Source organism: Dermacentor silvarum, chromosome 9, assembly GCF_013339745.2.
Source record: "Dermacentor silvarum isolate Dsil-2018 chromosome 9, BIME_Dsil_1.4, whole genome shotgun sequence".
NCBI lineage: Eukaryota > Metazoa > Arthropoda > Arachnida > Ixodida > Ixodidae > Dermacentor > Dermacentor silvarum.
Window position 1 is genome coordinate 92,677,204 of NC_051162.1, and position 13,266 is coordinate 92,690,469.

Sequence of the window (13,266 nt, forward strand, 5' to 3'; positions counted from 1 at the left end):
GTTTCTGCATTAATGGTGATCCATTAATGATGATGACAATGGAGTTTTCCAAGGTTTCATTGCCTTTTTAAATGAAGTGATTATTTTTATTTAGTGTTTCGTCGCCTCCCTGAGAAGGTGGCAACAGAGCTTCTCAGGACCTTCATTAAAGTTCTTTGTCTGTCTGTAGTGTTTCTTCAGAATACTCATTGAATCGTGCGTAATTAGGTAGCGTCAAAACTACTCACTCGTCACTAGACGACTACGAAATATTTACGCTTCTTCCGTTATATTTTTTTTCTTTTTTTAGAAAATGCATCCTGCTTTCCGATTGCTTTACCCGCTATATTTCTTGGTCGTTAAATTGGCGACTTAATCGCAGGTAATCTGAAACTTTGTCCACGATTAAAAGGTTCTCTTTAGTTTAACATACGCTCAAAAGAAAGTCTGCAATGTTTTTTTTTTTTTTTTTTTTACATTTACAAAGGCCGTGCTTGTGTATGGCAAAAACACGTTCCACTGCATGAATGGGAAAACTGTAGCGCGTTAAGCGAGCCAAGCGTGCGAGATACTAAGTGAATAGATGGCTGTGCAAAAGTTGAGTGAACATTTTCTTGTAAGAATTTCTAATAGTGTGCGCACGTTTAGTTTTTCGCAACACATAGTAAATTATATATAACTTCCTTAATCATACTCGGTATACTCCACTGACAGCTATACGTTAGTGAGAGACCTGCAGGAAAACATTGAGAATCACCTGATTTATTTTGCTTCAACAATATTGGCGCGTGTCTTCATTGAGACCAAAATATAGAAATGGGATGCACGAGTGGGAGCACCATTTTTATTCTTACCGTTTTGTGTGCTTGTTGAGAAGCCTGTACTTTAATTATTTGTCGGAAAAGCACGGCTAGCATAGTTCGCAGAGCGGTTTCTCGACATTTGCAGCCAATTTTTATTATAATTAGCAGAGGGGGAACAAGTGAACACGCCTACACAGATGAAGTAAAGACGAGACGACAGCTCGTCCTGCCTATACTTTGTCTGTATATATGCGTGTTTGTGTGGTAACTTGTGTTAAATCTAGTAACTTTTTCACCAGCTAGCCCAACAAATAGTACTCATAATGGTCCTAAAATTTCGACTTGGGTGGGTGGATATGAAATCTATCGAAAGGTTATGTGTTCATATCTAATTAGATATCAAATCGGATAAAAATAACACATTGACAAATGGGCTGATGAAGTGCTAATAAAATGAACAGGTACGTTTCCTTCTTTTTTTTTCTCTCGCGTTTTAATGTCAAATGACGGCATTTATATTACAGTGCTTGCACGGGCCGAGATGTTATTAGGAATTTTTAGGCATAAAGTGACCCAGCCTTAGTGAACGCTATCGGCCAGGTGAACGAAGGAACGCGAAAAACGTGCAAAGGATTTTGCATTTTCTGGCACATTAAGACACTTAGGACGCCACTCAAAAAAAAAAAAAAGAACGAAAACTCCCTAATTTGTGCTGAAGATCGGCGATGCGCCGTGTTTATTGCGAACAAGATTTTATATTTCGGCGCGTGACTCCCCGCGTAGCCCGTCTCGGCATGGCAGCGCCAACACTCGGAGAAAACGGCCACTACGGCCTAAAGCTAGTTTGCGGAGAAGCCGCTGCTGGCGCTTCAAGCGCAACTGCGATCGATCAAGAGGACTGCCGACGCCGCCTCTAGATGGCATTGCTCAGCTAGATTCAGTAGAGGTACTGCATGGGCTATATACAGTAACACTTAGATGCAGAAACAGCGAATTGGCGAGGTGTTGAAGAAGCCAGCGACGAAACTATATCATGCAAACAACGAATGAAGAAATCGAAAGAGAAAGGCTTTACAATACGTTCAAAGGGCAGCGCGCTGCGGTTCGCAGACAGATGAGAAAGTCCGAGAACACGATGTTGGTGTGAGAAAAGTTGACGCCGACGAATATACATGCGTACTGCCACGGTTGAAATGGCGTCGATAACAACAGGGCGCATTTTGTGAACGTGTCGCAGTATCAATCCAGACGTAAATTAAGGTGGTAGAGAGAAAGATGCAAGGTTTAAGTGATATGCTGAAGATCAATGAAGTGGTATAGTATCCCTGGCGTAGGCATTGGGGTTTAAGCATAATTGAAAAAAAGTAAAGTGGATCTCTGCTGGTGTACCGGTGGTGTATTGGTGACCTCACGGAAGGGAACACAGGTAGTGAAAAGACGCGGTATTCTGATGGAGCACTATATTTATCAGGTTCAGTTATTTGTTAGCACCAACTATGTATTTTAAGGACCTATAGTAAGCTCCAGAAGATTGATAAAAATAACGAGCTTGGCGGCATCCGCCACCTCCCAGTTTTAAAGGGAAAGTACCACCCCGCCCCCTCTCCCCTCCTCGTCCCCAATGTTCCAAATAATGATGTCCATCCATCTATCGCTCCGTGCATCCATCCATCCATCTGTCCAGCCATTCACCCATCGACCCCCCTCCCCCACCGAGAGCGGCCTCTTGTTACTCGGCGTGGAATCCTAGTAGCTATGGCGTTTAGCTGCTAAGCCAAACGCCATAGCCAAAAGCCACGAAAAAAAAACATTTTCTCTGCATTAGCACCGTTTGAATTCTGTCACTTAAAGCACAACATTGTGTTAAAAAGAAAACCCTAAAAAGTTGTTATATTTATTCAAACGAAAGCGATACTTCCGGCCGAATAACTTACAAAGCTTCTGCCATACAATGCACTATCCTTCGTAACCACCTTTCTTTTCTTTTTTATAAATTTTTAATGATTGCAAAACACAAATTTCGTGAAATTTCGAGAATTTTATAAAATTGCACTTATCCAGAGTTGTTTGTTAATATTCTTGGCAGTCTGGTGCGCAAATAATTGGTTCAAATATATTGGTGTGCAACAACCGCTGTAGGTTGAAGATAAATGGCCCCGAGTTTGCGAAATTTTCCTTTTTCTCACGTTTTGACATGTAAATTCCGCATTGAGCTGTTCTACCTAAAAATGTGAAATGTTGCGTATTTCACCAAAGGGCACCTACCTAGTTTCTTCCAGAAAGTTTAATATTAATGATTCTCGCTTTGAGAGCGAAAAAAAAAAAGGTTGAAGTTTGGTTTCATCTCCATACGGCGCCGTTAGATAGCTCTACATATTCGCTGCAATAGATAACTGGTGGAAAACATTGTAATGATAACGTTTTCAAGCGAAGCTTTATATGGCTAGGCGAAATGAAAAAAGCGTCTGTTAGTCGCCATTCCACAGAAAATTATTATCATCAGCATTGCCTCGAACGTCGTCGTCTTCTTCAGCAGCTGGCTCGTTGGCGCTCCTCGGGTTGCTCTCGTGCTCGTGCTCGGCACGCGCTCGTGCCACTGCTCCCGCGTTCGTCGTCGTCGTCGTCGTCATCGTCGTCTACTTTCACAAGTGGCTGCGTTGCCGCTCATCATTCCAGCGTAGAATTTCACTTCTCTTCGGTCGTCGTAATGGGGAGGCCGCGTTTACGGGGGTATGAGCCATTGCTTAAGGGGGTATGAACCACTCATTCTCTTAAGTGACGGACAGATTTAATTTTGACGCAACTTAATTGCGAAGAATTGCAAGCGGCAATGGGGGGCGCGCGAATGCTGTCAACTACGCCGCCGAGCAAACTCGAGACATCGAACGCAAGCGACAACGGCGGACTGCGGGCATACCCATCAGTGACGTCGTTCGCTCCGTCGCATCCGAACGTGTGTGTAAGCTCATTCAGAAGCACAAAGACGTAACCAATAATTGCGAAATACTTTATCGAACCGTCAGGTATTAACCCAGTGATAAACACCGGGGATGCACATTTCAGCTTCGCTGGTTAACCATCTGTACGGAGTGCTTGGGCGGTGATTGTGTCTCAGGGTAGCGTTGCAGACGGGCTTAATGCTGATGTGCCTCCGTTCATTTAGCCACCTCAATTGTATTTAGGTGTATTTATACTGCGGGCAAAAAGACTCAAGCCAGTCCAGAGGTTTACACGGAATAGCTGTTTATATGTGCCTCGTTTATTCACGCGGCATTCGGTACATGATCCTAATTTAGGCGGCCGTGCCCTACCTTCACTCATAACTCGCCTATTCTATCGTGCAATCTCAGTAACTGCTCTCATTTATGAGGAGGCTACAAAGAGATTCAGAACTATAATACACTGAACCTTGCGTTGGTGTAACAACCATATAATTAATTATCAATCATGTGAACTACATGATTACTGTTCAAATTACTCTTTTTCTCCATACAATCATCGCTGTAAAATACTTTTTTTATTCGGGCAAAACAGGTACAAGGTTTGCCCGCGAGGTAAGGAAAAAGGACTGAAACCTCCTGACTAGGCCTTACCTCGCTTACACCCTTAAACACCCTTAAAGGGAATTCTACGTACGGGTGATATACACGGTGTCATCCAGTGGAATCCGGATATATCTAACTAGGAGGGGATAACCAAGAAGTTCTATATATAGGTAGTTCAATACATAACATTAAAACAATTATAAAAAAATTGAAGGGGATGTTACTGCTGTTCGTTATACACAATAATTCGTTATATGCGGGTTCGATATATCCGGGTTCAACTGTACAGATTCACACCCTTATTATTCACTTTTAAGGGTTCCAATTATTTTACAGTGCACCCGCTCGCAGAGCAGAGAGTAAAAAGGAGCGAAATAAGAAGGAGAGAGAGGAAGAAAAAAAAAGACAGGAACGAAGAATGCATCACACATTCACACGCAGAGTATATCAGCGTTGCATATGACAGTCCATTCCTGTGTTTGACCCCATAAAAAATCCGGTAGAGCATTGTGAGCTTCATATCGAGTTGACGCTAGACCACCGTGTGAAAGCCAACACACAATCAAGCCAAGTTAAGTGGGAGTGGCGTGAGGAGGCGGGGAAAAGTTGCAAGGGGGGGGGGAGGGGTGGAGGGAAGGGGTGGATATGTGCTATGGGAGTGCCACACGCTACGTGGCGGAGTTAGCCTGGAAACGGGTCCCACTGTTGCCAGAGCAGGGAGTAAAATGGCAGCGACGGCGCCAGCGGTCTTGACATGCAACAAATTGCTTCACACGCGCACTCCTGATGAAACGCCGCTCCTGCTCTGGTTGCTGCCAGTCCATCGCATGCTCCTTGTGTTTTATTTGTTTTTTTTGTGTGTGTTTTTGCCTCTTCGTTTGCCTCACTTCTTTGTCGTTTTAGCTTTGTCAGGTTATTCTTGCTACGTCCGGGCGTTAATGACTCCTTGTTTCTCTCCCGCTGATTGGAAATTAACGATAGCTCCCGGGAAACTAGTCGCTCTAGAACGAGGCCTCCTTCTGGGGGTGTTGTTGCTTTTTTTATTCGTGTTTTCCATCTCTCTTTTTTCGACAGCGACTCCTGCTTCGTGGACACAAAGAGCACATCGATCGAGATGAGGAACACAGCGATTTCACTGCTATTTTCCCTGAAGGGCCCATTTAGATGAGTCGCATCGAACCCCCAACGAATTTGGCTTCTTTGGCGCTCGACATCCCTCGGCATTTCGTATACGGCACAGAAAGGGCAAACAACTGTGGAGCTAAAACGCAATAGGCTTTTCTTTTTTTTTTTCTTCTTCTTTTTCATCGTGCTTGTATAGTCTGCTGTTTTTCTCCCTGCTCCTTTCGCCGTTTTATGGCTGTAGCGTCGACGGGGTCTTCTTGTACAACATTGATAAATTACATTTGTGACTCAACGTTTTATGCCTTGAAAAGGTCAACTGCGAAGTTCTTTTTATTTATTTTTTGTTGCGTTATAGCGCCGCTGACAGTAAGCAACGTAGTTTGTAAGCAGTTAGCGCGAGAAGAACCTCGGGAATTGTCGTTCAGAGGAGGTATACCGGTGGCAGTTAGGGAAAGGAAAGATGTAAGGGGCCACTATAGCAATCAGACTTGCTGCTCAGTTACCCATTCATTTGAATGCACAATCTAACCTCGATATGGGCAACACGGTCATAATTACTTATCGGATTTAAACAAGTGAATGTAATTTTTTATTTCTCGTCGATACCAGTGTGCAATGAATACGCGCTTACAAAGAATATACGATATAAGGTTGGCTTCCTGTTCTTATCTTTTATTGTGGTAGCCATTATATGGACAATTAGAGCGCATTACTGCCGGCGCCGTCACCGGGACGTTCCGTATGAAGGCCCACCCACGAGCAGCGATTTTCCGGCGCAGAAGCGGGGGCCTGCCGCATGGCGGCGTCTACCCAGAGGCCGGCGGGCAAAACGTGGCTGTTAATTTCGCCGCCGATCAAGCCGTACTTGATATTCAGCCAGCGGCCAGCCACCCGCCGGAATCGGCGAACGCGGGTTCGCGCAGCGCGGACCAATCAGGTCTCCGACTGCCTCCGACTTCCGGTTTAAATCATGACCGCAGCCGCCTGGCGGCGGCCGCCTGTATTTCGTTGCATGTGTGTGCGGCACGACGAATGCGCGCCGCCGAAAGTTCGTCAGGAAAGTTCGCTCCATGTAGGTCGGCCTTTAAGTCACGGGGCGACAAAATCATCGCCACGCGCCGTGTGCTGTATGTGCGAGGGAAAGCGTGCGAGGGTTAGCCGGGGGGTCGCGGCCCAATCTCGCGCACGGCAGTATTATTATTATTATTATTATTATTATTATTATTATTATTATTATTATTATTATTATTATTATTATTATTCTTATTATTATTATTATTTGGTTTGTGTACATATAACACAAGGACACGAAGGAAATAGGGAGGGAGCAAGCTGACAACTGCCACCGAGAGGGGCACAATGAAAAACACGGCACGACAGGGAGGAAAGCGTGAAGGCAGCGTGCGGTCTTCCGTCGCGCGCAACGCTCCTAAGGGAGGGTAGCGAGGGGGTGGCACATTCTACTCCGGGCGGCCCGGGCGGCCGCGCGCTTTATCTTGAAAGCAAACTGCGACGGGGCACAGCCGCGCTGTGTTTCCGCGGCTTAGATGGCGTTGAACGATTTATCGAACATAACGAAGTAAATATATAAACTCACCGCGAGATCAGGGTGTAGCGAAATAATGTCCAATATTACAAAATCATTTTTTTTTGTCTGATGCGACTTCGTTATGACGAGGCTGAACGGCATTATTTTGGTCTTCTCACGGTATCGTGGTAAGCAAAAAGTTCACTTTCATAAGGCTGCCGTAATAAGGTCTGCACCTCGGAACTCGCTGAAGGCATAGCGTGCGCTTCCTTGAGTCTTTGATTGGCGCTTATTATACGCTAGAATTCATCTGCTACAATAGCAGTTGAAAGCTGTTAACTGAGGTTTTTTTCCAGTCTGTTATTTAAGCCAACGTCATAATCGCGTCGTCGTCGCCAGGTAGCCTTTTCATCCCCAATTTCCGAGAAATAGGCATACTTTAGCTCTGGGGCTTTAGGTAGCTAAATCTATGTAGATAAATCCATTTAGATAGCTAAATTCACTTAGATAGATCTCATGAATTTAGATAGCTATAAGAAGGCTAAATCGATGGGAACTGAGAAATTGTTTTTTCTCGGCCACCCCAGCACCTATTTTGATTACGTTTGCTGTATTTAAAATATTTTTTTAATCTATTGACTGTCGGAAGCGGATTTTAGATTTAGGTCGTCAATTCGTTTTACAAAATTTGATCAATATTGTAAACAAGAAGAAAATAAAACCCTCAGGTATTGAGTTCACAACTTTGTAACTCAGCAATATACCGGGTGTTGAAAATTAAGCTTTACGGAATTTTTTTAAATCGCCTGTGGCAGGTAGCATAAGCCTTATTGTTGACATGGATTATTCGAAGAGGCGGACATTAGTAGCACGATTAATCGAAACGCATTTTCAACTAATTAACAAAAATTGACTATAGATCTTCTTAGTTAATTACGTTACGACACATATTGCAATTTACAAATTGTAGCCGGTGAGTTTGCAAGACGCATCCGCTTGAAATGAATTTCCAGGAAGGCAGCAGTTTCGAGATAATATTTCCCAAAGTGGTGGACGAAACACATGGGCGTTCCAGTTACTTTTGTACTTCAATGCATAAAACAGCATTTTGGTAAAAAAAAGTAAGTGGAACAACAGTGCATTTTTACGGCGAGTTTTATGATCTCCAAACTGGTGTCATTCTGGAAATTCATTCCAAGTGGATACGCCTGACAAGCTCACCAGCTACAATCCGTAAATTGAAATATGTGTCGTAAAGTAAGTAACTGAGAAGTTATTTCGTGAATTTTTGTTAATTAGTTGAATATATGTGTCGATTTCTCGTGCTACTAATGTCCGCCTCATCGAATAACCCAGCTCAATGATAAGAATTATGCTACCTGGCACAGGCGATTTATAAAAATTTCGTAAAACTTAAAAATGAACACCCTGTATACCGATATCACAATTACGTAAGCTGCACCTTATAACACATCTAAAGTTGACAAAATCACTGTAAAATATGCCGTTCTGAAATATACCACTACTTCGCAAGTAGGCGTTTTGCAAAATCATCGCAAGCATTCTAAAATTTTCACGTATAAGCTGTCAACTGGTACGTCGAATTGGTTGCGATTCTCTAGTAGATGAGGGGTACTGAAATTCAATATGTGTTTTTGGGGCAGAATTCCGGAATCGTAAACTAAGTGCCTCAATTTTTTTTAAACTTATTGCGAACTTGCGAGGCATTTTCACACTATAATACGGGCCCTTAACCAAAATGCTGCTTCTCATACATATACACTATAATTTAGCTTTCTCTTTCAAATACAATACATTTTATTGAAATAACTCCAGCGGGTTTCTCACAAAAGCGTGTACTTGTTTTACATGTATTGGAACAGAGAAATTGCAGTTGGCCTCGTGTAGTTGGCTTCCTCTACTAGCTCGGGGTTCAACTTCGATGATTTCTTTTTTCAAACACATGAAAAAGTAAGAATTCTCTCATGGAGGCCACCGCTGAACTTATTTGAATGAAGTTGGTGGGGTTTGAAAGAGAAAACTGAATTTTAGCAACTGTGGCAAGCTCAATGTAGATTTGGGATAGATTAAAAATATATATTTATCTTGAAATCTCAAACTTTAAATAACAAAATATAAGCACAAACTTTACAAATTTAATTCTGCACCAAAAAACAGATACCACAGTTATGTGAACTGCGTGCGTTATAGAGCATCTCAAGAGGAAAAATTTGATATGTGAATGTGGAGCTTAAATGAAATTGTTACAATACTTATGAGAGAATTGCAAGAGCGCTACTCGCAAATTATAGGTATATCTGAGCGCAGTGTAAAATACATCAGTATTGTCGGCATAAGATACATTATCAGGTGTAGTTCGGAGATTTGTGATATCCTTATTTATAATTGAGTAGCAGATTTTAAAACATGGTACATGAGTTCTTATTTTTTATTTTTTATTTTGTAATATTCAACAGTATCGGTAAAAAAATGACAGCCTAAAAAAAATATGCTCCCTACGTCAGTAGTCGCTAGCTTCTCTTCTTTCTTTTTTTCAAAATGCAACGGACCTCAATAAATTCAGTGCAGAGGATGTCAAGGAAAACAACCTCGCTGTTCCGGTGCATTTATACCGAAGCTGCTAAGGTAAAGTTTCGTCTTAGCCCTAGTTCTTGGAGGTAGAGGGTAATAGCAAAGACGATATGAAAAGAGCACCTTCTAGTTGCACATTACGAGGAGGTAATCTAACACTGTACATGTCCTGTGTGCCTAGTAGACTTTCTTTTGTTTACTTTGGAATGAGATGGTGCAATGTTCTAGAAAATAATATATTTCCTATATATGTAAATGAATACAATAGAAGGGGAGCACAAAGAAGCATTTTTCTGTGTTCTTGTGTTGCTCTGTTTAGCGTGGTCAAACGCGTTCTTTAGCAAACGCCATCTTGGCAACGAACAGGTTCTTGTTCTGCAGAAAATGTTCACAACGGAGTGGTCATTAGTCTTATAAAGGGGGTCGAGGCTACGCTATCTTTCTTTTTTTTTAATCAAACTACAAGTGTTTTCTTGTACACAATAAAATACATGAGAACAATAAAACGTTAGCAAATTTCTGTTTGTCGCTGCTTAAAGTGAATACAGCCTCTTAGATTCAGTATCCCTGCTACCACGCGCCATTACAGCCACGACGCTTTGACCACATTGTTGGACCACACCGATGAAATGAGAGAAAGGTAGGAAAGACAAGGAGGTCAAGCAGGCGCTCGTCCGGTTTGCTACCCTAGGCAAATGAAATGGATTTAGGGGACGCAAAGAAAGGAGAAAAAATTCACCGCATATCCACGAAGTGAAACGGCGGAAGCGTTCTCTGCCTGAGGGTGGTGGCGCCGTTGCTCGGTTCAAGCGCGAGCTTCGCGAGCCCTCAGCTCCGGGTCAGCTTGCCGGCGTTGCCGTACTGCTGCACCTTTGCGAGCCCTCAGCTCCGGGTCCGCATGCGGCGTTGCCGTGCTGTTGCAGCTTCGCGAGCCCTCAGCTCCGGGCCCGCTTGCCGGCGTTCCGGTTTTGCTGCAGATTGCCACGCCCTAGACTCCGGGTCCGCTTGTTGCCTGCGTCGCCGTGCTGCAGCAGCTTTGCGAGCCCTCGACTCCACTTGCAGTTGAGCTGCCACTCTCGCCTTTTCATCCATAGTGGGCGCGCCGTTATCAGAAGCGACCGTTATCATCCATGGCTGAAGAGAGAAAGAGAGCGCGCACCGGGAACGACCGCAGCGCCCCTACCGGACTCCATGCAAACCAGAGCTAGGGACGACGAGGGAGAGACAAGGCTCGGCCCTAAGGTGCTTCGCCCCTAAAACCACTGAGAGTGTGTCTTCGTCCGGTAGTAAACATGGAAACGACAGTCGCTCGAAGCAGAAACTGCAGTAATGCATGTATTGCTTTCTGGGCTCGCGACGCATGTGTCCATGGTCCAAGTACCGAGAATGCCACAAGATTAATCTTCAAATCTGGTGATCTAACTGGGTGTCGTGTAGAAAGCGTTGGTCGTCCTAGCGGAGACAGATGCAGTAGATACCTTCGCTAGACTCCTGACCCCCGGCAACTGTCGCACGAAGGTGTGTTATCACCTTTTTCTTCGAGGATCGAATGGATCTTTGTGAATTCTCTGCCTAGCAACAAGTGACGCAATAAGTTGGAGGACGCTTAAGGTTCGCCTTTAAGAGTGGAACGCGATAGCATTCAAAGTTCCCTGACCGTTTCTCACACTTCCCGGCAACTGCAGCTTATGTAACCGTAATATTTACCGGAAAACGCTGGCGGCGAACGCTATGCACTAAGGCGGGCTTCCTGGTGGAAACGCGGCCTCTTGCGCGGGCCGATCCCGGAGGTATTGCACAGACGCGCCAGTAAATTTGCATCATTTCCAGGTTTCTCTTATTGTTTCGCACTTTGAATATTTCAGTCTGAGAAGCTTTAACATAAAAGGCATGCGCTGTCGGTGTTTTGTTTCACGACATTTGTCTGTGGGTTGTCATTTTTAAAATTCCGAGGAATAGCTTTGTCAAGAATGCAAGACAAGGCATGAGCAACTTTAGTGATAGAATGGTGTGGCAATATAACCCGCATATACTCCATGTCATATGACAAGGCGTGGCGTATACATATATATATATATATATATATAAATATATACGGAAATTTTCGCTCAAGGCTGACTCCGCCCACGCCTACACCGGATTTTCTGCGATACGTGGACCTTAACGCTATCGCGTTAGTAATGTTGCATAACAGCCTTGTGGCCTTCCCTGAAGCATCAGCTGCGTCGAAGGATAAGAAGGAGGCTAGCACTTACGACAGACATTTATCGCAACTCTTAAAGGACGCTGGAAGTGGGGCCTACGTTAACAGAGATTGAGAATGACTAAATATAAAGAGGCAGACGAATCCTGTTCCACTGTATTGAATAGCAGGCCCACCGTTAAGATGCATCAATGCATATGCAATGAGCTGACCTTTGGACGCTTAAGACGGCACGTAGTATATTTATTTGCTTTAGCAAGCCTGTCCGAGCCTTCCTACTGGAAAGGAGGGCTGCGCTGAACTTTTTCGATGGCCCAATAGGTCGATTCGATGGCTTCAGTGGTTCGATGCTCGCGCGCTCTTTTCATCCTTTATTTTGGAGGCGAAGGCGAACAGCATGGAACAACACCGCATTGAACGTCCGCGAACAATTTCCGGATCTATACACGATTCCACGAAGGCTACTAGCATATTCTTCCCATCATAGAAAGTCGTGAATGCTTCCTGGAATCTCTCGGTGTTTGCGCCGCCAACTGGGACATACGATGTGCGTTGTAAGTGCACCGTTCTCTCCGAACTTCTTCGGAACGTCGACCGGCATTTTCTCTGTCTGCCAGGAAAAACAGTTCACTTAAGCGCGCGATCAAGCCTGTCTATTACGCCAGACGTGACACTTGCTTACGGCTGGTCAGGGCGTTCAGAACAACCATCGTGAAGTGCCTAACCCGATTTACGTTGACTATAGTCACGTTCTATCTTTCGTCTGACTTGGGTGATGTAATTTAGCTGGGTCTCGGTGCTTGCATAAGTCAGAAGCGTCGTGGCCTATGCTCAATAAGCACCAACCTGGGAACGAGCTGTTTTTTTTTCCCTTGGCCTACTGAAATATAGATTCGCTCTTCCGCTTGATTCAGGGATCGGTTCACAGCCGTGATTTAAGCGGCACCTTTTTTATTACTTTATGAATTGAACAATTGCCAGTATAGTGATTTAAGACGGTTATTTTTGTGACCCACTTAACGGTGTGCAATAATTATTTAAAAAAGAAAATGAGCATGCCGTTCAGTGTTGGTCGGGAGTCTTGACTTAGTGTACAATTTTACGTAACAGTCTCACAGTGTAGTGGTGGCGCTGTCATCGTTAGTCGGTGTCCAGCTCTCGTCAGTCTTATTGAGCTATAGGAAGGGGTCTGGCTTGCGAGAAAAAGAAGGTAGTTGGGTCTATAAACTTCACAGCAGTTAATTATGCACGACGTTCATGGCGGCCACTTTTGTACGAAAAGTATGCGAGTAACGCATAACGACTAAGTGCAGTATCGTGCTGTTTTACTGCCGAGCCAAAATATCTTCGCAGCTATAGGAAAACGCCACGGGACAATGGTGTACTGAGCCGACACTGGTAGTTCAAATTTTTGCCACGCTAGATACAGCGCTCCTGAAGGAACGTACATAGACACTAGCGCCACAATTTCCCCTAGGCAAAAGTTGTAGA